The 24,837-nt window shown below is 43.0% G+C and overlaps 1 long non-coding RNA gene across 1 annotated transcript in view; it reads right to left on the minus strand.

The window, feature by feature from the left end:
• LOC128080455 (uncharacterized) overlaps nucleotides 1-24,133 on the minus strand; it is a 28,121-nt gene extending 3,988 nt beyond the window's left edge. Inside the window, exon 1 of the long non-coding RNA XR_008206689.1 lies at nucleotides 24,015-24,133. This is a non-coding gene — a long non-coding RNA (uncharacterized LOC128080455). The remainder of the gene's footprint in view (nucleotides 1-24,014) is intronic.
• Nucleotides 24,134-24,837: the final 704 nt, after the last annotated feature.

The raw sequence follows: 24,837 nt of genomic DNA on the forward strand, positions 1-24,837 counted from the left end.
GAGCTGATGCCCGCAGCAGCACTAGGACAAGCTTGCATGCAGGCACACTGCTGACCTATTTAGTCTACTTCACAAATAACAACCGATAGGAAATCGCTCACTCCTTGCTCCTTCCTTACTTCGCAGTGGAACTCCTACTGTAACAGAGGAAAGATTAAAGGGCGCCCCAAGCCCCGAGCGTGCTGCTTCTTGTCCGGGCGCACGGCATCCGGACCGCAGCAGCTGCGGCAGCGGCTCAGCGAGCGGCCCGGCCCGGCTACTCTCAGCGCGGCGCGGCCGTGGCTCGCGTGCCCCCTGGCGGGCAGGGGGACAGCGGCCCTCGGGGCGACACGGAGCGCCTTAGCAGCCATTTTAGCGGCTCAGGGAGGGCGGCGCGGCCCCCAGCTCGTAAATGAAATGAAATGGCAAAAAACCACAACGTTAAGATATCACGACATTGAATAAATTAATAAAAAAATAGCTAGATCCCACCTCACCTAGAGCAAGCACTAGTCAGCTCGCCATGGGCATCTGGACACCATGTAGCGTTTGGCACACACCCTGGAAAGGCAGCCCAAGCTCCCTACCTAATGCCCCACTGCCTTCCTGCAACACTACCTCGTTCCTTACTAAATGCAGTCAAAGAGTGCCAGCTTGGTTGCTGGTACATGCATTTAGTAAAATACGTGTGTATTTTGTTTTTAACTGCACTTTACAGGTAGCTTTTATCCACTGCCTGCCCAACACCACAGCACAGAGACCAACTGCTTCAGCCGCAGAGCAGCGCTCCCGCAGCCTCTCTGGGCGTGTGTGCAGGGGAACGCCCTGCACGGAGCCACCTTGGTGCCTGGCACACGGGCTGGCCGGGCACCGCAGCGGCCAACTCAAACACCAGGCTGCCTGGCCCACCAGCCGCTGTAGGTAATGGCAGCTTGGCGAGGGAGGAGAGGAAGGGCTGTGTGGCGTTGCGCTGCAAAGTGTGTGCCTGGGTGGTTAATTTGGGATTTCACTCCTCCATAAATCAAATCAGATGCCCCTATAAATCCTGCTCCTCGGGAAGAAAGCAGAAGGGCAGAAGCTGCATGGAGCAGGGAACAGGGCCATTTTTCTTTTCAGTGGCAAGAGCACATCAGTGACACTCAGCGCTGTGCCAGGTCAGGCCTTCACCCTCCGCTAAGTTAATACCAACAACTCCTTCATCTAAAGGGCAGATAGCAACAGTAGCCCCCACCCCTTGCACTTTCCTGCCTTTCTTTCCTCCTGTTACAATAGCAATAGCCTCTGAAGGAGCTGTGCTAATTAGTTGCTATTACGCTTCTTGGGTGGCTGGAAGAACACACTGCCTCTGACCTCATGCTTCGCAAGGTACCTTCACAGCTTATTACTGCTATTGCTTGGCAGCAACGGTTCATTTTATAGTTACTTTGAAAGAGCCATTTCTCTAGCGCTGAGAAATAATCTAAGACTAATGCAGAGCCTCTCCAGAAGACTGCTGTTAAACCGTCTATAACCGAGTGTCCAAACGCTGCACAAAGCTGTTCCATTTGCTTAACATCGACTCACTAGCAATTAATATGCCTGACATAACAGCGCACTACAAGGCCCATAAAATCTGTAGCAGTAGGGGAGTGAAATGATTATAACATTTTTTTTCTTTTTTCAATAATACGAGACTACAGTTTGGGCACTGCAATCTTTTCAAAGCAAGAAGCTGAGCTGCATCTGAACAGCTGTTGTTTACTGAAGCAATAATTAGCAGTGAACTAGTCAAAATACCTGCTACCTTCCTAAGCATCTCTCTGCACTCTGTGCCTGGAAGCCAAAAGGCTCTCACCTTCACACACTGACTATAGAAAAAACTCAACTATCTTCTTAAAAGAACATGTTTCAAATGGCAGTGCCAGCCAGCCTTATGCAAGAGAATTAAACCCACTCAACTCTTTGTGCACTATTAGGTACAGACTTCAGCTCACTGCAGTTGGTGAAGGGCAGGACACGATGCAGATGAGGCGCTGGGCACAGTCCTGATGAACAGGCTCTGCTGGCTCAGGGCAAGGTCAGCTGCACTACACTGATACCCCTGGGGAAACAAGTCTAAACCCATTTGCCAAGTCTGCAAGTCTCCTGTTCCTTTTAGAGAGCAGCAGCACAATAATAAGAGGCTGCAGAAGAGAAGAGAATATAGAAGTAGGTATGGGGCACTTTGAGAGTGGACCTCCCGATTCCATACCTGGATGAAATCTGGAGATGTTTACAGTCTTCCATTGGGGGAAATCATGAGGAGAGAGTGAGACACCCGAAGTAGCCACTTGTGTATTAATTAGGGCACACAGCTAGGTTGTATGCATCTACAGTCAGGAATCTGAGCCTCCAGGTTTTATGTTTTCAGTACACCTGCTAAGCACCTGGACACTGGCAACAAAGCATATACGTATGCATTGCTCCAAGACTGGATGAATACATGAGTACAGCTGTACACATCCCAAGTAAGGGATGCAGAGGTGCTGTAGAGTCTTTCTAATGGCCTGCTAGTAGCCAAAGGCATAATCATATGCCTTTCCTCCACCTCTTTCCAGCCAAAGACTCCCATCACACGTATCCGCATTTATTTACTTATATAACTGCTCCTGTTGTGAGCTACTCCAACAACCTAAACTCACAGAGAAGCAAGCTTGTCCTTCTCACTGAGATTCATTCTCCACGGACCTTGGTTCTCTGACATGCCTGCAAGTAGCATGAGATGAGCACGACTGCCCAAGGGGGAAGATGGGAACAGGCAGCCAGGTTTGGTGCAAAGAAGAGACAAGGACAGGACCTCGCTGACCAGCATCAGTTTAAGTGGTTCTCCCATAACAGCTTCTGTTAACTGCATCCTCCCCAGCCCAATAAATATTTAATCTCTTAGCTGAACACAGAATAGTTACACCTGGAGATGGAGAACACAACATCAATAACAGTCTGGAGCTCTACCCAACTGAACTACCAGGAATGGAAGTTCAGGTCTCCAAGTTGGTGGAGCACTGGCAGAAGTCCCCAAGGACCCAGGCAAGGCTGCCAGCTGTGTCAGGGTGAGTGGGATGCTCTGCAGGCAGGCGGCTGCACCTCTCCAGAGATTCCCTCTCCTGCGTGAGAAGGCTTGCCTGCCAAAACTGATAGGTACATTTCCACTAACAGCTGTCAAATCTGTGGATCCTGACGAGAGAAGTTAAACATTTTGACAGAAAATTCCTGACCAGCACTACACAATAGGCCAGAAACTGACTTATCTCATTACACCTGTAGTGCTTCAAAGCTCCCTTTTCTGACTACTTAAGTTGTTCTTTCAAGACGAAGCTCTGATATTACAGACACAGGATTCCAACACAGTCAGTTATGAGCTGAAGGAGTTGCAGTTAAAAAAAAGAAAACACAATGCAAAGTTTATTTTTTTTCCTTAGAATCACATTGTTCCCTGTATTATCCAGAGCTCTGCTAGCTGTCATTCTGCCACTGGAAAGCCAATTGGAGTCAGAAAAAAAGCAGGAAATACAACAGAGCAATTTCACTGGATGAGCTCAGCAAAGTGAGAAATGGCAAACAGCGTGATTTTAAGTGAAGTCTTCCAGATTGACACAATAGGAACCTAACTGTCCTTTCAGCGACCTTTACCACCCTGGAGCTGCAACTGCAGAAGTTCAGTCGTTTTAAAATAAACATGGCAATATTTACATAAATGTAAATAAAATCAAGTCTCAGCATGCCATACCTTTCAGGTCTATTAAGACATACCCCATGTGGTTCTGCGAGGCACAGGGCCAAGTGCTTTCAACAACCCAAGAAACAGAATAGTGCCCTCAAAGCAGTTGGCCTAGGCTGTTACTAAACAGAAACCTACAATATCTGCAAGCAGAAAGGATTTGCTTTTCCTCACTCCCATTGACATGTGCATAAATCACCGCAGCTCAGTAAAGAAGCACCATTTGTTTTTCAAAGTTCTATTTATTTCTCAGTCAGAGCAAACAAGAAACATTCAGCCAAAATGCTACAGATGTGACACTAGCTGACAAACACAGGGAGATGTGGATCTGACAACCCATAGTTAAGAAATGCTGGTGAGCCTGGATTTCGCAGCCCACGCTTTACATCAGATCACACCATGCCTTAGCCCACCAAAACATGCAGCTACAGAAGCTTAAAAGTACACCTGCATACAGAAGGTGTAGGTTTTAACTGTGCCATAGGAATTCAGGTGGTACAAGCCCCAGCAGAGGGTTCACACAGGTTCAGCTGCTGAGACTGAATGGATTTATACAACCTTTGATCAAAACAGTTCTATCTGTCAAAATATTTACACTGTAAAAAGTTGATAAGACCAATTAGAATTTGACAAACTCTCCACTCAGATTCCTGAATTGTGTTGTAGGGTTAGAGGTTTTTACTACAAGATGCAGATTTTTTTTTAAATCTCCCATTACTTACCAGTTTATTTGAACAGCCTAGCAATTCACGTTTGAGTATATCCCAACTCAATACCTTCACTACTAAGGTATTTAAGCAATATGTAGCACAAACATTTTCTTAACAGGGAGGAACGATGGAAATAGCGCAGAGGATGGACCAAACAGTATAACCTAGGCTTTGTCCTGTCTTCCAAACCAGGAGCCTCTGGCACTTAAAGGGACCTGGAGGACGCAGGAGGCCACTCAGCTTCACACTCTGCTCAAAGTGACTCTTAACATCACTTCTTGGGGAACAGCTTCTGTGTATCATGCTGCAGGCTTAAGATCTCTAAAGGGATTTGCTCAGGAAGGGCAAAAATAAATACTCAAGCTCATGCTGTGGTATATACCCAAAGCCTATGCCCTGGCACATGTAAAGTACACGTAAAGTAAAGTACACGTAAAGTAAAGTACACGTAAAGTAAAGTACACGTAAAGTAAAGTACACGTAAAGTAAAGTACACGTAAAGTAAAGTACACGTAAAGTAAAGTACACGTAAAGTAAAGTACACGTAAAGTAAAGTACACGTAAAGTAAAGTACACGTAAAGTAAAGTACACGTAAAGTAAAGTACACGTAAAGTAAAGTACACGTAAAGTAAAGTACACGTAAAGTAAAGTACACGTAAAGTAGCCAGGCTCCCAGCAACAGGCAGCCTCAGCACAGCCGGGAACGGCCCTGATTAGGAGAGGAAAAGAAAGGCTGAAAACAAGTAAATATATTTTAGAAGTACCAGCTAAAGAAGAGAATGTTAGCTAAGTAAAACAAAGCTTCCTTCATGGCTAGCAAGGAAAGTGGTCAGGAAGAAAGCCCCAGTTCCTCAGCATGGAACAAAGCAGGCAGTGTCACAAGGTCTGGAGCAGGGAAGAAGGCCTGGCTGTATAAACAGAAAAACCTCACAAGACATCCTCTCCATCTTCCCCTTGGACACCGTCATCTCTACCTAGTATATCTCCACAAGCCAGAGAGCAGCAGGGCTCTCTGAGATGTAAGGGGCTGTCCCACCTTCTCAGCAGGACTACAAACTTCTGCTTGTCATTTACAAGCCTCCTATGTGGGAGATAAGCAGGACTGAGGGCCCTTTTTCCCCATATCCAAGCTTTTCCCAAGTGTTTTGCAAATGGCTGAGAAGATCTGTGCACCACATGCACACAAGACCAGCTAACAAATATTGCTCACGGTTTACTGATGATCTGCATGCCAGAGAGAGCATTTACTACTTGCCCAGAGTAAGAAGAAACACCTAGGAGAGCTTTCTTCTCATTTATTTTAGGACAGATTCTCTCACAATTCTATGAGGGAAAGCCACGATGAAACTGATCACTGTGCCCTTCCTAAACTTATTTGGGCTGTAGTAACTCTAGAACATTATTTGTCTAAGCTATTACTCTGGGCAGTAGGGGGAAGTTTCCTAGCGTGAAATTGTACAATTACTAGCCCACTGTTCACAGCTCCTGCCAGGCAGGCTGGCCCCAGAAGCAGCAATGATAGGCTCATGAGAGTCTACGTACTTTCCAAGGCCACAGGTCTTGCAATATTTCACTCTGCAGGAGAGAGAAGCAGGTGAGAACAGCTGAGCTTCTTAATAAAACTTAGTTCTTTTGAAACATCTGGCTTTGAAGCACTCATAACATTTTACAAAAGAAGCCAAGCTTTATCCCTGTTTTACAGAGATTATAAGAGTTGCAAGTAACAGCAGGCCAAAAGCAGTCAAGAAACAGACCCCAGGCCTTCCAATTTCTATGGTTCTAAAGGTGGGAACAGGCTGCTGTCATGGGAATCTTCTTCCACAAAGGTGCTGACATTTGAGCACTGATTTTAAAAACACATCCACTAACAGCGGTGGAAGATTTAAGAGCTGATGTAACTCTCGAACAAATAAGATCTGAGACAGGATCTAAATTCCCCATAAAAGCCACAAACATGAGGTTGCTTTACAGCTGCCTTTCAGTGAGCTTTCAAGGCAGTTTCCAAACATCAGTTTAGATACTTTCCATACTTATGCATGGCTTAAGCCATTCAGCAGATGCTCCTACAAAGTTCTGCACTTGTGTGAGACCCTCTGAAGAAAACAAAGAAAGAGATCTTCAAAGGGATAACTACTTCTGATTAAAATCATAGCTTAGTATGCTGCTTGAACACCACTGGGTGCATCCTGAATAGCAGGTTCTGATTAGTACTGCCTTGAAAATTCAGGAGAAATATTTTTCTTGTCCTGTTAGTTTATATGAAAGCTGATGGAAGTTCAGGATTTTAAACAGTCCCTGACTGAAACACAAGTACCCTGCAGCCAGCAGGGACTGACTATTCAGAAACAACCACTTCTGCTCTATACCTCTTGTCCCAAGGGTTTCAAAAGTCACATCAAAGATCCTCTAGTTTTCCACTGGTTTTTGGAGTGATCTGGGCAACGGGGAGCTGTCAGGGGCTCTCAGACCTTAAAGAAAGTACCTGAGGAAGCCCATGTCAAATTCTATTGTCAGCTCTAAATGCACTGCCACATTTACAACTCTCCCATTTAAACAATGCCAAATGCTGTTCTGCCAAAGCAAAGACCCAGTCTCCCGGCATTTATAAACTGTGTCCTGAAAACTGATTCAAACACATTGCAAAAGAAGTGACCTACATTTCCGTGTATTAAGTATTGTATATATTCCCTCCCAAACTTACTATCAAGTTCTTCCTGCCTAGTCCTCTCTCACTCTTCCATGAGAACATGCACCACAGTATCCCTTCCAAAAGGTGCCTTTTGTTGTGCTTCCAACTGCCCTAAGGCTATCAGGATCCCAATCAGCTCTCTGTATCTCCTGGCAATGTGGCTTTCTGCAGAGGTTTGGGCAACCCTTAGCAGCCTGCTCATGTGTTCATGGAACTATTGAAAGTCTGTTCGGAGAGCAAGCTTCAGACGAAGCAGAGATGTTTGCTCTATTAGCACAGGCTTTCCTACTACTCCTCAGGGGAAACAGGAGGGAAGTTTCTTCCCTGCAAGGCTAACTGTTTAGATGAAGTAGTAGGAGAGCATAAAGCAATGGCCACTGCTTAAAAAAACAATAACAACGCTATGAATGTGAGAAGCCAGGAAAGACATGTTTGTATGCAGTGAAACGCATATAAGTAACCCTGCCTGACACCTAATGAAGGAAGCACCAGTGAAGGTCAGAAAAATTACACTGGAAACCTCTGCATTACTTCTAAACTAGAAGTGTCACCTATTGCCAGTGGTCTTTGGTGTAGTTTTCACTTTGTTCATACAACAGCTATTCATTGTTGGGTAATTATCTTGTTTTATTTTTCTATTTATTTATCTAGTAAATCAAACTAATAAAAATCCAGCCCACGATTGCCATGGGAACACTCCAACAAGGGCAGATGCAGAGTATAGCTGCAAAGAAAGCAAGCAGGCTTCAACTTTATTAAATTATACACGAAGCAATCAATACAACTTAACACAAACAGCCCTTGCAGGCTCTGCACTAACCATCCAGCAGGCTCAGCCAGTATCTGTAGAGCTTTTTACAACACCAAGCCATAACAAACCCCATGCCAAATTTCTGTAAGGTTACATGCTCGAGGGTATCATCTTTCTTGCCCTTCTCTTGTGTCCTTCTAAAAGGGATCTCAGAAATTATAGCCTACTTTTTCAACCCATAGACATTCAAGGTACTTTTTTTTTTTTCTTCCTTAGGTCCCATAGATCTGTTGAATTCTTGGTCTGGCTGTCCCAGAAATTGCATTGAAAACTTAGTCCTGCTTAAAATAATGCACTTAGATGATTTCAAACAGTTTCTGAAAGCAGAAATCAAATCAATTGCTAACAAATCTGAATTGTTGTTTAGATTAACTTGGTCGCTGTCTCTACAAAGATGGATGACAAGAGACAGGAAAAGAGAAAGCGGAGAGAAGAAGAGATTAAAGCGATAAAGGGCCTACAAAGCTCATAGCAATTTTTCTCCTTAATTTCCTCACATTCAAGGTAATGCCACTGAGAGCCAACAAAAAGAATTACATGCACTGCCCAGACTGTGTTTGTAAAAGGCAGCCTCATCACTCCTGATCCTTTGTGTCGCTGGCAGAGAGGGTCGTCTTTCTGCACACAGCAGGGAGAGAAGGTGCCAGGCATCTGACTAGACCAGATCACAGTGCCCCAGCTGGGAGCCATCTGGCAGTAACTCATCCCATGTGGGTCAGCCTTCTCACGTGCTGCCTTCCCCCTGCCAGAGCGCTGCCATTTCACTCCCTGCACACCAGCATGTCTTCACTGTGCTGACAAGTCCCCCACGACCCCTCACTGCTCAGGCCTCATCTCCTCTCTGCACCAGGCACCCAGAACTAGTCCTAAAATCTCTTTTTTTTTTTTTTTAATTTCTAGTCCTCTTCTGATAATAGTTCATCCGAATTCAGCTCTGCAATTAAACAGTATCTATGCAGAGCACTTTTCACAATAAAAATGATACTAAATTGCTTTGCTCTCTCTACTCTTACTCTGTTTTTTTTCTGGGATTATTCGCTATTTCTTTTCCAGCACCACCTCCAGTCTGTGACCAGAAAGGCACACCAGCTCTGCCTGGCACAACTGCAGCACTTGGCACTATCTTCAAAGCAGGCAGACCCAGCTTTGCCATTCAGGTTATTTAAGCCTCCAGCAGACAACAGCTCTTGTGACACTGTTCATCCAGGACTGCTATCCATGTTCCAGCATCCCCAGTGCCTGATGTCCCTGTCCTGTCCACCCTCCCTAGAAGAAACCTCCCATGATTCCATTCCTTCCTTTTCCCCCACATACAGATAATGCATGGATCCATTCATACTTTCTTTCTCCAACTACAGAACTGTTCTTACAGTGTGCCTTCTTTTCTAAAATACAAATTATCCGCCATCTGTAGTGCATTTCTCCTACTGCCTTTCTCATCACCTCTTAGCACGTTCTCAGTCACCATCACATTGCATGCAAGCAAGTGTCCAGGAAATTAAGCTTGTGATTGCACTGCACTGAAATAATCTTCTAACTGATTAAAGAAACACGGCTCCAACAGCTCCAAAGCTTTGTGCTTTTTGAACAGAAGCATATGCAGAGTGAGGTGCTCAGTTACAACTGCTACTTGCTGTTCCAATATATTTTGGATGTTACTTATCTCTCATTTCCCTCTCATGAAGTGTTTAAGCAAAGACTTAAGAGTAATATCATTACTGCTAACAAGATTGTTTTCATCCTCCATTGCAATGCACAAGCACACAGTTACAGACAAATTGAGCACTGGATGATTTACCTTTACCAGACTATTAAGTTACTGCAACATCTTTGTTCCCATCTCTTCTGCTCAAATAGTTTAAATCAATTTAAAGTAGCAAGTCAATTGTTTCCTTTCTGCTTAACCCTCTGAAGTACATTTCATCCTTCAGGCTGAATTACCAGTAAGTGATATTTGTTAGGAAAAAAAAAGTTCTCCTTCCCTAAATCCAACAGATCTGTGTTGGATTCTACCAAATCCATTCTACAAAGTTGTGGTTCATTTTTCTTTTTATTAAACCTATTTAGACATCTGGCTGGTCATCATCGAGATATTAAAGTTCTGTAACTGACAGATCTTGTTCACTGTAGTCTAATGACTAAATAAGTATTTGCATAAAAAGATGTTGCCTTCTAAATATTTTAGCAACCTAAATGACACCAACCTTGGTGTAGTATCTCATAAAAACAAAATAGGAACACACATTTTGTCACAAAATTGAGCTAATAAAGCAAGAAGTCACTGCTATTGACCCAGGAGTAAGACAGCCAGCATCGGGTGATTTGAGAAGGTGCTGATTTTCCTCACTGGAGCATTTGGTCCCAGTGAGCACTGGGGGACTACCTTGCAGCTTGACACGCTCACAAAGATGCAGTTCCTAGCAGACCAGAGCCAGAAATAAAGAGGACTGTTAAAACAATCTCAGATCCGAGGAAGTGCTGGTCTGGAACCTAACTTTACAATTCCTTCCAGCCTCAGCCTGGAACCAAAACCTAAGCTCTGAAAAGCCTTGGACTCTGCAAGTTCACATCTGGGTCCAATCAGACAACTCAAGTCCATTTCCAAGCAGAGGGAAACAGAAAGGCATGTGGTATGCTGGGGAGACAAACCGCAGATGTTTATTGTGCTCTTGCGCCCTTAGCAATTGTTTTAATGGGTTGGAACTCCAGAGAGACCGTTTGACTTTTGCTCATGTCTATACTGTTCTCCCATACTGCTGACTGTGCAGAAGCCCAAAGCTGTCAACAGTCTGCTTCCAGTGTTATTTCAAGGAAAGAAAAGTGAAGTGACATCTGATCTGTTAAGAGAGGATGGGAAGGAAGTTATTTTAAAAACATAAAGCAACAATAAAAATCCGTATGGAATCGATATTGCAATCGATAGCTTTTGCCCCTTTGGAAAGCACAGCTTAGTCTGAAACACAGGTTTCCCCCTCTCTGTTGCAACAGCTATCCATTAAAAAGACTAGTGCTTACTTTGCCAAGACCACATTGTCAGTAAGTGTTTTGAAGCTGTGCAATAATGATTATCGTGCAGTACTGCATTTTAATAATTCAAATAAACCATGGAACATTATGATCTCTATAGCTAAGTAAATACTTTGTTGCAGTTCCAGCCTCCGAAAGCATCATCTATTTCAGAAGAAATGTCTCTTTGCAGAAAAAGCAGCCTAGAAACTGTGGCTGCTGCCAGTCTGCTCTGGTTTGTGCAAAGGGAAGAACATGTTTGCAAAGATCGTGGTCAAGTGAGAAAAGCAAGTGGTTAAGCCTTTTGTTGTCTCTTGTAGCATAAGACTTGTGCAAGAAAGAAGATACTTCCACATGTGATGGACGTTCAGCTCCTTTATTCTTCTTTCATTACAATTCGGAATGGGAATTTAGGCAATGCCAGCAAGAAACACCTGGCTTTGGGCAGGAAAAACACCAGGTATTTCGTTTTTAACAGGGCCCCACAGCAACATGTTCTGAACGCAGAAAACATCAGCTGCAGAAGTTACCGAGGTGAGGTATTAGCACCAGCCCTAAGTTCCTCTACTGCCTTCACCCCCGCACCAAGATGTGTCAGAGGAGGAAAGTCTGTCCTTCTCCTTTGGGAAGGAGCCCAGACAGTGAGTGAGGGAGGCTGTGTAGAGGGCACTATAGAAGGATGAGTGGGCCAGGATGTAAGTGAAGAAATGCTATGGTTCCAGAGAAATAAGCAGTGTCTTCCAGAAAACAAAAGAACTAGGCAAAATTAAATGAGAAAACAGAGGGCAGGATAAATAAAAGCAGTGTGATTACACAAGGGCATTGATTTCCAGGGGAGAAGAGCTAGAAAACACAGAACAGGACATATTGCTTAGACTAGAAAGTTCACAAGGGAAGGCTGTCAAACTTGGTCGACAACTATTTAGAAATATTCTGTTAGTACTGCCATATGGACTAAACATACAGCACACAAATTCCCGGATATCCCTAATCACTGGGAATTTTACAGCTTTCCTAAAAGCTGTGAAGTTTTCACTGACTGTCTTGCCCAAAGCACAGCCTTCTTGGGGTCGCTGAGGTTTAGGTTGTAGTAAGAGGGGCAAATTCTCAAAATAAATAAATAAATAAATAAATAAAAAGAAAGGGGAAAAGTTTTTACTCTCACTGGGGTGAAGCATTTCATTTTTCCAGATCTTGTAAGAAAAACAGTCTCTCTATTCAGTGCCTTACAAGTCTGAGTTTGTATATTTGCATTGCGTGCTTGCTAAAGATTCAACGAGGCTCCGCTCAGAGCGAACTATGCAGACAAAGGAAGTTTTCTAATCTAAATCACATAGTCCAAATTTTCTCCATTTTAATGTGAATGGTTTCCTACTACCCTCAAAAGATGAGATTAGATGGAATATTATCAGAACTACAAACACTAATGTATCACTACAAAATGAACGAGGTTGCTGTCTATTAAAGTGCAACGAAACTACTAAGCTGGAAATGAATGAATGGCCATAATAAATCAAAGTTTAATAAGGCTTTCAATCCATGTGGCTTTTTTATTTATAGCAGAAAACTGAACTGGCCAATATTTCTCATGCAAATTTACATAAACGTGTTCTTTACTGTCTGTTAGGTCAAAGAGAGCCCTGGTGGGCGCAGACACAACTCCCCTGGCTTCTGAGAAGACAAAGTAACCAGGCTTTTGAGGAATGTGTTGCTCTGACAAACAGCAGAGTCGAAAGTACTCTGTGACAGGTAGAGAATTTGCATTTCCATTAGCGAGGCCTTTGTCAAATGAAATCCTTAAAGGCAATGAAGAATGTGTGTGGAAGGAAAATGCAATGTATTAATTTACATCCACCCACCCCCCCAAAATTCCCTGTATAGTTCAATGAAATGTAACTCAAGATAAAAGGCAGAGAGAAAAGATTTACATTCTGGAGAGCCATACAATAAAGGAAGAGTGATTTGTGCACGCTTTTGCCACATGATAGCCTAAAAAAGAAATGCTTTTAGGTAGTTTGACTGTCTGGTAATTCATCAAGTACTCAATTCTTATATCCTGTTCAAAATTAGCAGCTGCTTGAGTAGTGCCATTAAGAGCTAGGACACAGGAATCAAAATGAGTATGAGTTGCTTTACTCCTCTGAAGAATCTGTAGCAGATGCTCTATTATTTGAAAAAATAACTCACTTTTTACCTTTTTGTAGAAAAAAAAGCTCATCAAAATAAGGATACAATTTAAGCAATTGTGCTTAATCTTTTTGTTTGATGTCTTTTAGAAACTAATGATAATATTCCTATTATTCCATGCTCTGTAGCAATCGCTTTTTGTAATGCAACTTGTACTAGAAATTAAAAGAGCGTCAGTGAAATTATAGCTAAGTTACTATTTAACATAATTCGGATATTGGTTCTATGTTTAATTTGACTAGGCTTTAAAACACATTAATATTACCACAAGGAGGCCTGACCATTTTAGGATGCCTATATGCTGCATTAGTTCTTCATTTGTAATCCAGCTATTTGTCAAGAGTCACTTTATCTTGAGACTTAAATTTACAGATCTGGCATGAGGAATGCTCAATGTAACACAATAACTTTAATTGATACTGGTTTCCCAGCAGATATTTTGAGCATTGCAGGAAAATACACATCTCCAAGGATGATTTAAGACCAAACAGAATTAATGTTTTCAAATCTTACCTACAACTGCCCATCCCAGAATCCTACAGGGAGTGGACACTTTCTATGCTATTACCTTTCATTCTTGCATCCCTTCCATGCACATAGCTTGACAGCTGGACAACATGAATTTGCTACAGGCCTTCACAACATTCACCTTAGCTTTTTTCCATTGCTGCAGCGCAATGCCAACAATACACCTCTGCATTCAGATGCGGAAAGTGGATCTGGGCTCTGAGGAGCACAGGGAAGATATCTGTGCATTTGTGTGCACTGTCAACAGCATGAGAGGGCATATATTCTCTTTACCAAGTCAGCTAATGAAAGTAAATTAATCTCATCAAGCAGTCTTTTCAAGAACAGCTCAAATATTTACCTACTCATTTTCATACAAAATTCTCACTGGTTAACTATCGAACACACCTCCAACAGGTCAACCTCAAGTAAAATTAGAATAATTCTTGGAGGAATATTCTTCTAGCTTATTTGTCCTCTTGTGCAGTCATGAGGTACTAGCTCCTGCATGATGTGTGGTGTTTGTAAATTATTCCATCAAAAGAAAACCCAAAATCACGGCCCAATGAAAACGACAGAATTGTTTGAGTTGGAAGGGACCCTTAAAGGTCATCTAGTCCAACTCCTGCAATGCAAATAGTCACACGTTGGAACAAAGATGACGAGTTAACTCGTCCAGATGCATAAGCCTTATAACATCTTCCACTTCAACTCAATTCCTGCTCTACCGTCACCCACAAGCTTTCAGAAACTCATCCCAAGAATACAGGAACAGTTCTTTCTGACACCCCACAGAAAAAATCCCCAGGCTACCAGAGCAAGAGGGCACATTCTGAGTTGCAAACATCATGCCCACAATGAAGCCATTTTCTTCTCAAGAATTAAAAAAATGCTCGATTAAAGAAGAGAGAGACCATGCATACTGGGTAGCATCCTATTTTCTGTCTCTTCAGAAGCAGGTGTAGATTGCTTTAATTATGTTTTTATAAAACAGCACGTTTTCTACAGGCTCCACTAAGTATTGCTTTGTGGTTTAGGCTGTTACTGCCTCTATACTTACTTATTCCTGCCTCACTAATTTTATTGCCAGCAAAGTTTTTCAGTGTTTTTTTTCTTCTCCCCCTTTCTCCTTCTCATACAGCAATAAATATTATTCAATTCACTAAATGCATACAAATGGTTTCCATTAGAATTTTAATCTACTTTCAAAATGAAAGAAAATCTTTGTATAAATCTTTTTAAATTACCTGAACATAAATTCAGGCAGGGACATCTCCACCTAGGCTGAGCTGGGGAGTTCACAGCTTGCTGTCCTCACTCATAAATTAATTGAGGTCTCTAGTTGCTGTAAATGAACAGTGCATCCTGCAAAAGATCATATCTGTCAAGATTGCAGATTGGTTTCTATCAGAGTTTGAAAAAGTCAGAGCTCACAGTGCTTCCATTATGTCTGTGAGTATGGCTTCCCAACTGGAAAGAAATGTGTGTTTTGTTCTGTTGGGCCAAGATTTACAGAAAGCAATTTTCCTCCACGCTCCAGCTATGACAAACCCACTGAAAAATGTCATTTCATGACTTCTTTCATTCAGTCACCTTTTTACTGACAAATATATATTCTTTCTGCTCAATGTATACGCACCAACTGTGACATTTAATGGCCAAGAAAGGTTAATCACAGGTGAGCACATATCCCTCTTGGATATTGCAAGCTATACTGCATTCACTGCCACTTCTCCATTATAAAGTAAGCATGGCTTTAGCTGGCTCACACAGCTACCTGCTTTTTATCAGAAATTTATAAATTTTTAAGGGGCTCCCTAAGATTCGAGGCATCTGCTAGTATATCCACCAATACCTCTTAGACGTCTTGCATTATGGTAGAGTTGCAACAGAGTATGAAGGGAATCAGAGCCAAGGTGGGTATAATCAAGTTCTCACTATTGTTTTGTTACTTCTCCTCTGGTGCTGTACTAAGAGAGTCCACAGGTACATGAGGCATGGGATGAAGAAAAACAGCATCAGATCCCAGAGTCTGGGAAGTTGAGGTTGTGACTTTTTTATTGGTTTGATCGTTTGTTTTTTTCCTATCGGCGCTCTCTTTGACAGTGGTGGCAAGGACCACAGACATGTAACAACTGCTTGCCAGAGTTCAGAAATGAAAAGAAAGGCAGGACTGACCAAAACATCTCTTTAAACAAGTCAGTAGAACCAGCACTTTCTCAGATGGCAGGCAATGGACTGAAACCCAAACACCATACATCCATGCACTTCCTTCTTTGCTTACACCAGCCCTGCTAGCTCTTCCCTCTTCACAGCTGAGGGCATAGAGGAAGCACACCCAAAGCACCCCAGTGACAACCTCTTACCCCCACGTCTCTGGTTTAAGAGAAGAACACCCCCTCCCCACACACACACACACCTTGTTCACTATAAAGCCATTGTTAACATATCTTAATATGAATGAATAGCTTTGCCACAACCACCAGTCACAGAGCAGTCTTCGTGGTCTCTCTACACAAAACACAAAGCGAGGCAGGACTCACCGTGGCATTTTGCTCTGTAAATACACACACAGCCTTTTAAAGAACGCAGATTATTTGCATGCTAGAAGTTAATGTGCCTGTTAATTTCTATTTAAAATCTTCTGCTATAGCCTTTCAGTGCAAACCAGTTATGGCCCATGAAACAAAGGTGGCTGCCAACCACAAGAGCCAAATATGTACTGGAAATTAATTATTTACTTGGCAGTCTCAGCAGTGGCTTTACTATCAAAGCAATTGAATCAGTTTAACTGCTCTGGACACTCAGTAGTTCTGACTATATCACACACATGGCATTTGGCATCCCTGTGTCATGCTGCTGCGTCTTCCCACCACAAGTACCATGTTACCAAACCCTTCTCCAGAAAAATACTTGCAGGTGCAAACATCAGCAGTTACCCTGGTAGTCTAGCTTAGAAAGCACTTAAAATAAGGATTTTAACTGTACGACTGCTCCGTGCTGGGCTCACAGGTCAGGAGGGAAGGTTAGTTTACAGGCTCTTAAAGATCTGCTCTGCAGCATAACCCTGACAAAACTCTCACCATAGCCAAAACAAGTCAACATAGTATGAAACAAAACCCCTAATAAGCAAATACTCATACTGACATTTTCTGTTCTATCAGCCCATTCCTAACATATACTAGCATACATGTACATCATTCCACTCAGCAGCAGAAGGAAAAGGTAAAAGCATAAAGAAAGGAAAAACCCTGAAGAATCTGCTGGAACACAAATCCAACTGCAGAGACTGCAATTAACAGCACGCTGCTCCCCAGAACTGTTGTTCCCATTATTCATTGAAGTTACACTATCAGAACACAACTCCACCAAATATTTGATTTTCCTCCCTTCCTTTATTTTAATATACCACACCTACTTACAGCCTTTCAAAGCCTGCATAGTCCCTCCCTGTGACTTCAAATATTTGCAAACACCTCCATGTCATTTTAGGCATCATACAGAGAAGCCTTTGGCTTTTCCCTTCATGAGATTCCAAGGTTGTTACAATCCCTATGCATTACTCAAAGCAGAAACTGTCCTAGAAGGACCGTAGCACCTACATCAGCAGAATGGATGACTTCTCTTTCCCAATGACAGATGTTGTCCAAAAGTAACACTTAGTTTTTAAGCTATTGTATCCCACTACAAACTCATCTATGATATGCTACCGACTGTCCTTCACTACTTACTAATTCTTCCCAAAATTTCTCCCTCTTGGGCGTGTTTCAGGTGATTTTTCCTCAGTGCAGTAATTTTTTCTCCTATATTCTCATTGGAGAACGACAGGTAAGAGATTAAGGAGTCTTGCAGGGGACCTAGATCTGAAAGCAATTACCCACGTGAGCCAGGAGCAAGCCTCAATCAGCCCAACCAACTTATCGCTCATGCTGGGATGTCTAACACTGTTACATGTCATACTTTTCTCAGCAACAACTGATGAGAGAAACTATATGAATTTAGCCTCACTAGTTTTATGTGCCACCTTGGTTAGTAGAGATTTGACCTTGAGTAGCCCATGACTTAAGATAGGATATTCAGTTATATCAAATTCACCAAATTGGAATTTTTTTGCACTATTTTTAAGCACGCAATGCTGATCCCCATTAGAGTACCCAGCTAAATGGAACGTGTGTATTTGATTGCATTGCACACAGCTCCCATATTCCACACAACTCCCCTAATGAATGCCCTGTCTACCAAATGAATCAAAATCCCACCAGCTCTAATGGGTGGCATCAGTACCTTCGTGTTGCTTCAGTACCTTCATTTTCAGCAACATGTCACAGCGTTTTCCATGTTAGTAAATGAGGGTCTATTGACCACAGTATAGAGATAACCTATTTACCACAGTATGGAGATTATGACAGATTCATGTATGTCACAATAATTTTGTTCTGAATCATTTTTTTTCCAAAAAATTTGGAAATGGTCGACCTATGTGACTATCACAATACGTCTAATGTCTTGCTTAGGAGACCTAGTAGAATAGACATGAAAGAAGAGCTAGCTCACGCAACTGGTGCAAGTATTTCTGTTCTACAGAGCAACAGTACACTGCTTTTGTTTAAGAGCAAAAAGAAAGACTGCATTTCCATGCCTTACAGAGGTGGCACAGACAGACAGCAAGATCCGGTGACACAAAAGACTACACCAGTCACCAGTGTCCAGCTCCTAGCAAGCAATTTATCCCTCTTTCAGTCTAGCTTTCAAATGAAAGGTGCCTGCTCCTTCTGAAGTTACTGGATTGTGTTCAGACAAGAAAGTTAAATTACACAAGGAGTACCTAGAATGCTTCATCATAAAATCAATGAGCCTTATTTTAACTTTGCTTTCTTCATCATAACTTACATACATGCACGCTGATCTTTGAAAGCTTTTGTTCAGTAAGAACACAATTTCAAAAAGCTTCTGCTGCCTCAAGGAAAACACTGAAATATATTCTAAGAGAGAAATAATTTTATTTATCAGCCATTTTTCTTCCTCACCTCTTTGCTGTTTAGAATATTTGCATGCAAATGGAATCTTTATTTCCCAAGAGTTCATCAGCTGCTACGATATAATTGCCATGGATACCAATTGTATGCAATACTGTGAACATATGACAGAAGGATGAGGAATAAGGAGAGAAAAATCAACTAGCTGCTTTATTCTTTGGCTGTGCTTTCAGGTAACTCCATCAACAAAGCCTAAAGCCTTATCTAATCAATTCATCACTCCCACACAAATGCACTACTCAGACCTTCTTCCTTCTAAGTCCTCTGGGCAATAACGTCCCAACTCATTTAAACCTGTCCAGTCTTGCTAACATTATTTGTGACTCGGTGAGAACAGGACTCAGGACTTCAGAGCATGATAAAGACAAAAGTTATTTTAATTTACAATTACAATTTTTTAAGCTTAACTCTACATCTTGCTATTTCAGAACGCTAAACAGATTTCATGATTTAAAAAAAAGAAAAACAAACCTTGGTATCAATTTTGTAAAATTAACATAAGCAAGTTACAGGTTTCAACAAAATTTGTCTGTGTAAGGGAACTGTTGAATCATGGCCTGAACCTCTGATTGACCACCTGAGGCGAGCACTGAGTCAGCCATGGGAGCACAGGTGAACGCAATATACCTATGTGACCAGAAAGGGTGGAGCCTGGCTGCACCTCTCCTAGGCTCCATTTAAAGCTGACTACCAGTGAGGAAGGATCTCTCCCTGAAGATCACTCCTCCTGGAGTTTTTTTCCTGCGAGCTCAGAACATGGGTAATCTTTTCCATTCACTTCTGATTATCCCTTTCCAACATGATAATCTTTACAGCTATACGCTCTCTGAAGACCAGCCTAACTTCCCTGCGTATCTGTTAATTATACATCTGTATACTCGATTATGCATCTAGGAATGAGGAAAGAACTAACAGAGATAACACCAAGATATAAAATATTTGTTACAGAAGTAGGAACTGCACTTCAATGCTATGTACCCACACAGCCAAACAAAGCTTAGTTACTTCCCAGCCTGATGTGGATTTTGATATGTCTTATTAAAAATAACTTGAGAATGTTACCTTCAGTTTGAAGGGCTAATAAGTGGATTTGGGTCAACATCTTTTCTCATTTCATAACCGTATTAAAATATCTTTCAATTTGGCTTGACCAGACTGTGACCCAGGGACTTTGCTTCAGCTCAGATGAGAAGCAAATGGTGGAATGAATGGGCAGGAAGACCTGAAGCATCAGTTCATACAAGGAACCCTGGTGTTGCTTGCAGACAAGTCCTTGCAATACTTTGATGTAAGAGTTATGTTTTACCTATAGAGATGCATGTAGATGGGTCATAACCATAAAGCTCTCGCTATTACTTATGATCCCTCACCCCAAATTCAAGGCAAAATTCCTGTTTCACAGGGAATGAAATGTACTCGGTCAAGTCAGGAATTCTGGCCAGTCAAAGGCAGGGCTGGGAGTAGAGCTACAGAGTGAGATCCTAGAGAGCCAGCCCTGCTGCAAGGTTGAGCCATGGCAGCCAGAAGCAGCTGGAACCTCTCACCCATCATGTTTGTCCAAGCTCTGATCCTGCCTCGGTAAGCACCTGTGAAGTCACTCCCTAGTTACACTTTACAACTGAAATCAGACCTCTGTGCCAGGTGTGGGAGCCCTGGCCAGCACCTCTGAGTCCTCTGTGCTTTTGCTTTTTGTTTTCCCCACACAGGAAAAAAGGACATGCTGAGGGCCAGCCACAAAGCTTGCAGGCTGCTGCCTTGTGAGCTGTTCAGGACTGAGAAGAAATGGATGCTAACTCTCAGCACAGTCAGGTGAACAGAAATTAAAGCTGGCACAGACAGCTCAGTGCGACAGTAGAGTGGGGTGACAGAGGCAGAGCTCAGCCCCCAGAGTAGGCAGTGTCCTGCAGTTTCCTCACCTGCTCACCTCCTAGAAATGTAAATCTAGGTACACACATCTTACAACGCAGGGCCAGTGCTCCAACTATGCATTTTTTCTGCTCCTTTTCTACCTCAGTGGCCTTGACACTATGTCTGAGCTAGGTATGATTTTTTTTTATAAAAAAAAAAAAAAAAAAGACAAAGAACAAAAAACAACTTTGCTCATCTGTCAAATCTCATTGCCTGACATCAAGGAGATCAACCTGCCTTCCTAAAGCACAACTCCTAGCTCTTTCGAGAGACTTCCTTTTTCAGACATTGGTCTCCTAAGCTCCTCTCCACAGCCTGTCTCCCCTGCTGTATCCTTCAACAGATATTTTCAAATCAGAACAGACAGCCCATATAGGCTGACATGCTTTTTCCAGCGCTCGCTGCTCACGTCTGAGCACTGCAACCAATCTGCCTGCGCTTCCAGGCAGCACCGCAGTGGCAGCAGGGACAAGAGGTGTCTGCTACACGTGTACAGGTATGCACTTGGAGAGGACCATTTTTCTGCAGTCAGTAAAAATGACATGGGTGAGGAAGCTCATAAACATTATTGCCATAACTTTGAGCACCAAGACTAAAAGGATTTTATGGCAAAAAAAAAAAAAAAAAAAAAAAAAAGTAGTAAAAGGAAACAACAAAAAAGAGAGAAAAAGCCCCACCAAAAAAAAAAAAAAATTTAAAAAATCCAGACATTATTAGACTCTATCTTGCCTTTTGGAGATTTTCCTGTAGAAAGAAAACACGTTCAAGCATGAGTGCATGACCTACTCTCTCAAACACAAAATTCTCAGAAACATCATCCATAGATAATCCTTCCCCACCTAAGGTGAAGTCAGTCAGTTCTGCATGCATGATGCTGCTTTAACCTTAGAAAGCAGTTGAAATAAAACAAATATGGTGAAGCTCCAACACTATACAGCTATTTTTACTTCCAGGAGATACCCATAGGGAGAAACCCACAGGGAGTTTCAAGTGACAAGATGGTGACCTGAAACAGCTCTCCTCCACTCTTCCTCAGCCTATTTTCCTTCCACATGGGATATGTAAAACAACACCTTAGTTACATCAGCCTAAGCTAAAAGCACGTTTAAAATCAATTCATGTAACGCACAGCCTTTACTCGAGGGCAGAATCCAGAATCAGAATATTTATTACTGAGCTGTAAAGCTGTGTTTTTGCAGCCTTTGTCAGAAAGGCGTTGTTAGAATGCCAATAGGGATGTCAGACTCCATCTGTAGACCTCAGGCCAGAAAAGGATGTGAGCACATACCAGCTTTAGCCCCACTGACTTAAAAGATAGTTAAGCACATATTTTACACCCTGTCATGAGCAGGAACTGTACAGCCACCTTAGCTGCAAGGGAAATACACACTGCAAAGGACGGTTACAGCCCTTCTCATAATCTGAGCGCCAATCAACAGGAAAGCAAAGGAAGTGGACAGCAGCAAACAGTGGGACATAATGCAGAGTGCTCCATTAAGGCTCTTTTATAAGCCTATTCCCACTGCCCCCTCCCCCAAGCCAAACATATGAAGGAAGATGTTTCACATCAAGGAGCACCCCAGACATCAGCCACCTTATTGCAGGCTTCAGTCAGTCCTACTGGGTGCAGTACTCCACAGGCCCATCCTCAGGAACCTGCATCCTGCTGCATGCCATACAGCCCCTCTTGCTCCTGTCTTTGCAAGTCCCTGGAGAGACCTCAGAGCAGATGATGGGAGTTGCAGGAAGAGACACTGAGGACGCAAAAGAATAAGAAGCAGAGGAACAGGCAGCACTCAAAGCACACACCTGGAACCACTGCTCCAGAGGCAGCTGGTTAGTTTTATTTCTGGAGAGATGCTGACTCTCAGTGAGATGCAGCCTCTCTCAGGTACCACCAGGTTCCCACCTGCCTCAGCCTACACAGCATTCACTGTGCTTCTACTAACCAACCATGCAGGTACTCTGCAGCGACCTCTTAGCAGCAGGCACACTGAGGCTGTGAATTTCAAAAGACAATAACCTTAATTAGCACAAGAGAAAGGTAGATCTTCAGGGGGAAAAGAAGAAAAAAAAAGGAAGAAAGAAAAACCCCACGACACTATTATTCCCTAATTACTTTGAAAAGCTCCTTCAGTTCAGCACAGAACAGCCTCAGCTGCTCAAGATCTCCAACCTTTTTCTTACTAATCTTATTTGCTCAAATCACAGTGAGGTCCATTCTCCTGTTACAAGACAGCTTCCTTTGGCCTCGAAGCACCTAACAGATAACACAGCTCTTCAGGCACCACAAGTCTTTTTCTCTCCTCCTTTCATGCTCAAATTTCAGCACCCTATCACAGATTTGTTTTCCTGCCGAGAGCCTTCTGGTCTCCTTCTGGTCTACCCCTTCCCTCAGGCGGAGCCTCCAAACAACAATTAACACTTTTTCAAGTCTTTTCCACACCGAACTACTTTCTGGATGTCCTCTTTTGATTTGTTTTTGTTTTCTTCTCAGATAGGCAAAGGTAACAGCAAAGACTCATTTCTTACAGAGCAACTGCCCCAACTGTCACAGAAACATGTCTTCCCCTTAAGATGTGAAACCAGAAAGAATAAACACGATACATATATCCAATGTAATTACGCACAGCCGTTTCTGAAAAAGGAAACGCGAGTACCACAAAATCCTAGCAACCAAACGTGGATCTCTTGAAAACTCATCAGCTTCTCAGGAATAAGCACGAGAACCACACCAGAAAACACCAGATGCGTTATTAGTAGTATCTTCACAACAGCAAAAGTATTAAAGTGCCACATTGTTTACAACGCAAAACTGAAATTTTAATTTTAATCAGCCCTGTTTACCCAGCAACACTGTGATTAGCAGAGCTGATTGAACAGTTGAGGGGAAAAAAAGAGGAAAAAAAAAAAGAAATGCCACATAGAAGACTGCACCGAGCTGCACAACCAACTGAAGAACACAGCAAACCACGGAGCAAAGCAGAACACCACCGAAGGGATGATCTGAACGCTTTTTGTTCCCCCTCGTTCGGTGCGAGGAGCCCTACAGAACTGGAGTACGCGTCAGGTGAAAGCAGTGAAGGACCGGGGAGGTGAGAACACAGAGTGGGAAAACCCAGGAAAGAGCGGGCAACTGTTTCTTTACGATGCGTATTTGGTGGCTGAAGCACATTACTTTCACTCCCTTCAGGGCACCGTTGGTTAAGAGCACTGTAAATAACGCTAACAACTAAAAATCCAGCGCACCGAGCTCGATTTTTTGTCTCACGTTTAGATGAGAGGGAGCACGCGGACAAAGGCCTGATTTTCCAGCGCAAGCTTCAACAAGCCCAAGAAAGAAACAGCAACTCTCCAACCCAACTCCTCTAAAAAGTACAAAACTCCGGTAAAAGCACAGAACAAGCCCCAAACTCACCGCCTGTCACCCTTTGTCACCCTTACCTCCATGTAGCGCTGCCTCCCTGCTGCAAGACTCGCTCCTCGCCGGCCGTAGCAGACGCCCTCCCCGCGGCGCGCCTCCATCTTATGCCACGAGCTCCGCACGCGCTCACCTCATCAGCTCCTCCCAGGTGCGGCCAAGCCCAGCCTGATCGCTGCTGCAGGCCGAGCAGCTGAAGACCCCGTGCCTCGTCACGCTTCACCTGCGCCAAGTCTCCCAGCCCCCCGCTTCAGAATTTTTACTTTTTGCTTGTTCTCAGCAAAGTTAAAACTCCTGCAAGACTTTTTTCAGCAGCTGATGAACTACCGCAGGTTCCTGAGTTGCATGTAGAGCTTTCGGTCTGAGTGATGCACCAGAGGAGCTTTCACTGGCAGTTTTTATATGCTGTTTTAGAAATTGGAATGATTATGCTGGTCACAGTATAATTTTTGTTCTGTATGTGAAGATATTCCTCGTTTACAAAGCTGCAAAATGCTCAGTGTTCAGAGCTCCAAGGGCAACTGTTACACTGTCAAAATGCCCACCCTTGAAACCACAGTCAAAGTGCTTCCCAGAGTCTCCTGTCAGCTTCCTGCACCGTATTTTTGAAACTGCCCCCTACCAAAACCTCAGTCTGGCTGCCCGCCTTTCCTCTGGAGAGGTGGTTTTCCATAGCCATGCTGGTGGTAGCCAGGTCTGGTCCTGTGAGGCCCTGTATTGGTGAAACATTGGGCTCAAAGGAAAGTGGCTGGTGATTCAAAATGGAGCCAGGGTTAACAGAAACGTGATCAATTCCAGAAAGGGAAATCCTGCACCAGGAACAGAATAACTTCATGTAAGAGGACT

This window comes from Tympanuchus pallidicinctus, unplaced genomic scaffold, assembly GCF_026119805.1.
Source record: "Tympanuchus pallidicinctus isolate F22 unplaced genomic scaffold, pur_lepc_1.0 scaffold2, whole genome shotgun sequence".
NCBI lineage: Eukaryota > Metazoa > Chordata > Aves > Galliformes > Phasianidae > Tympanuchus > Tympanuchus pallidicinctus.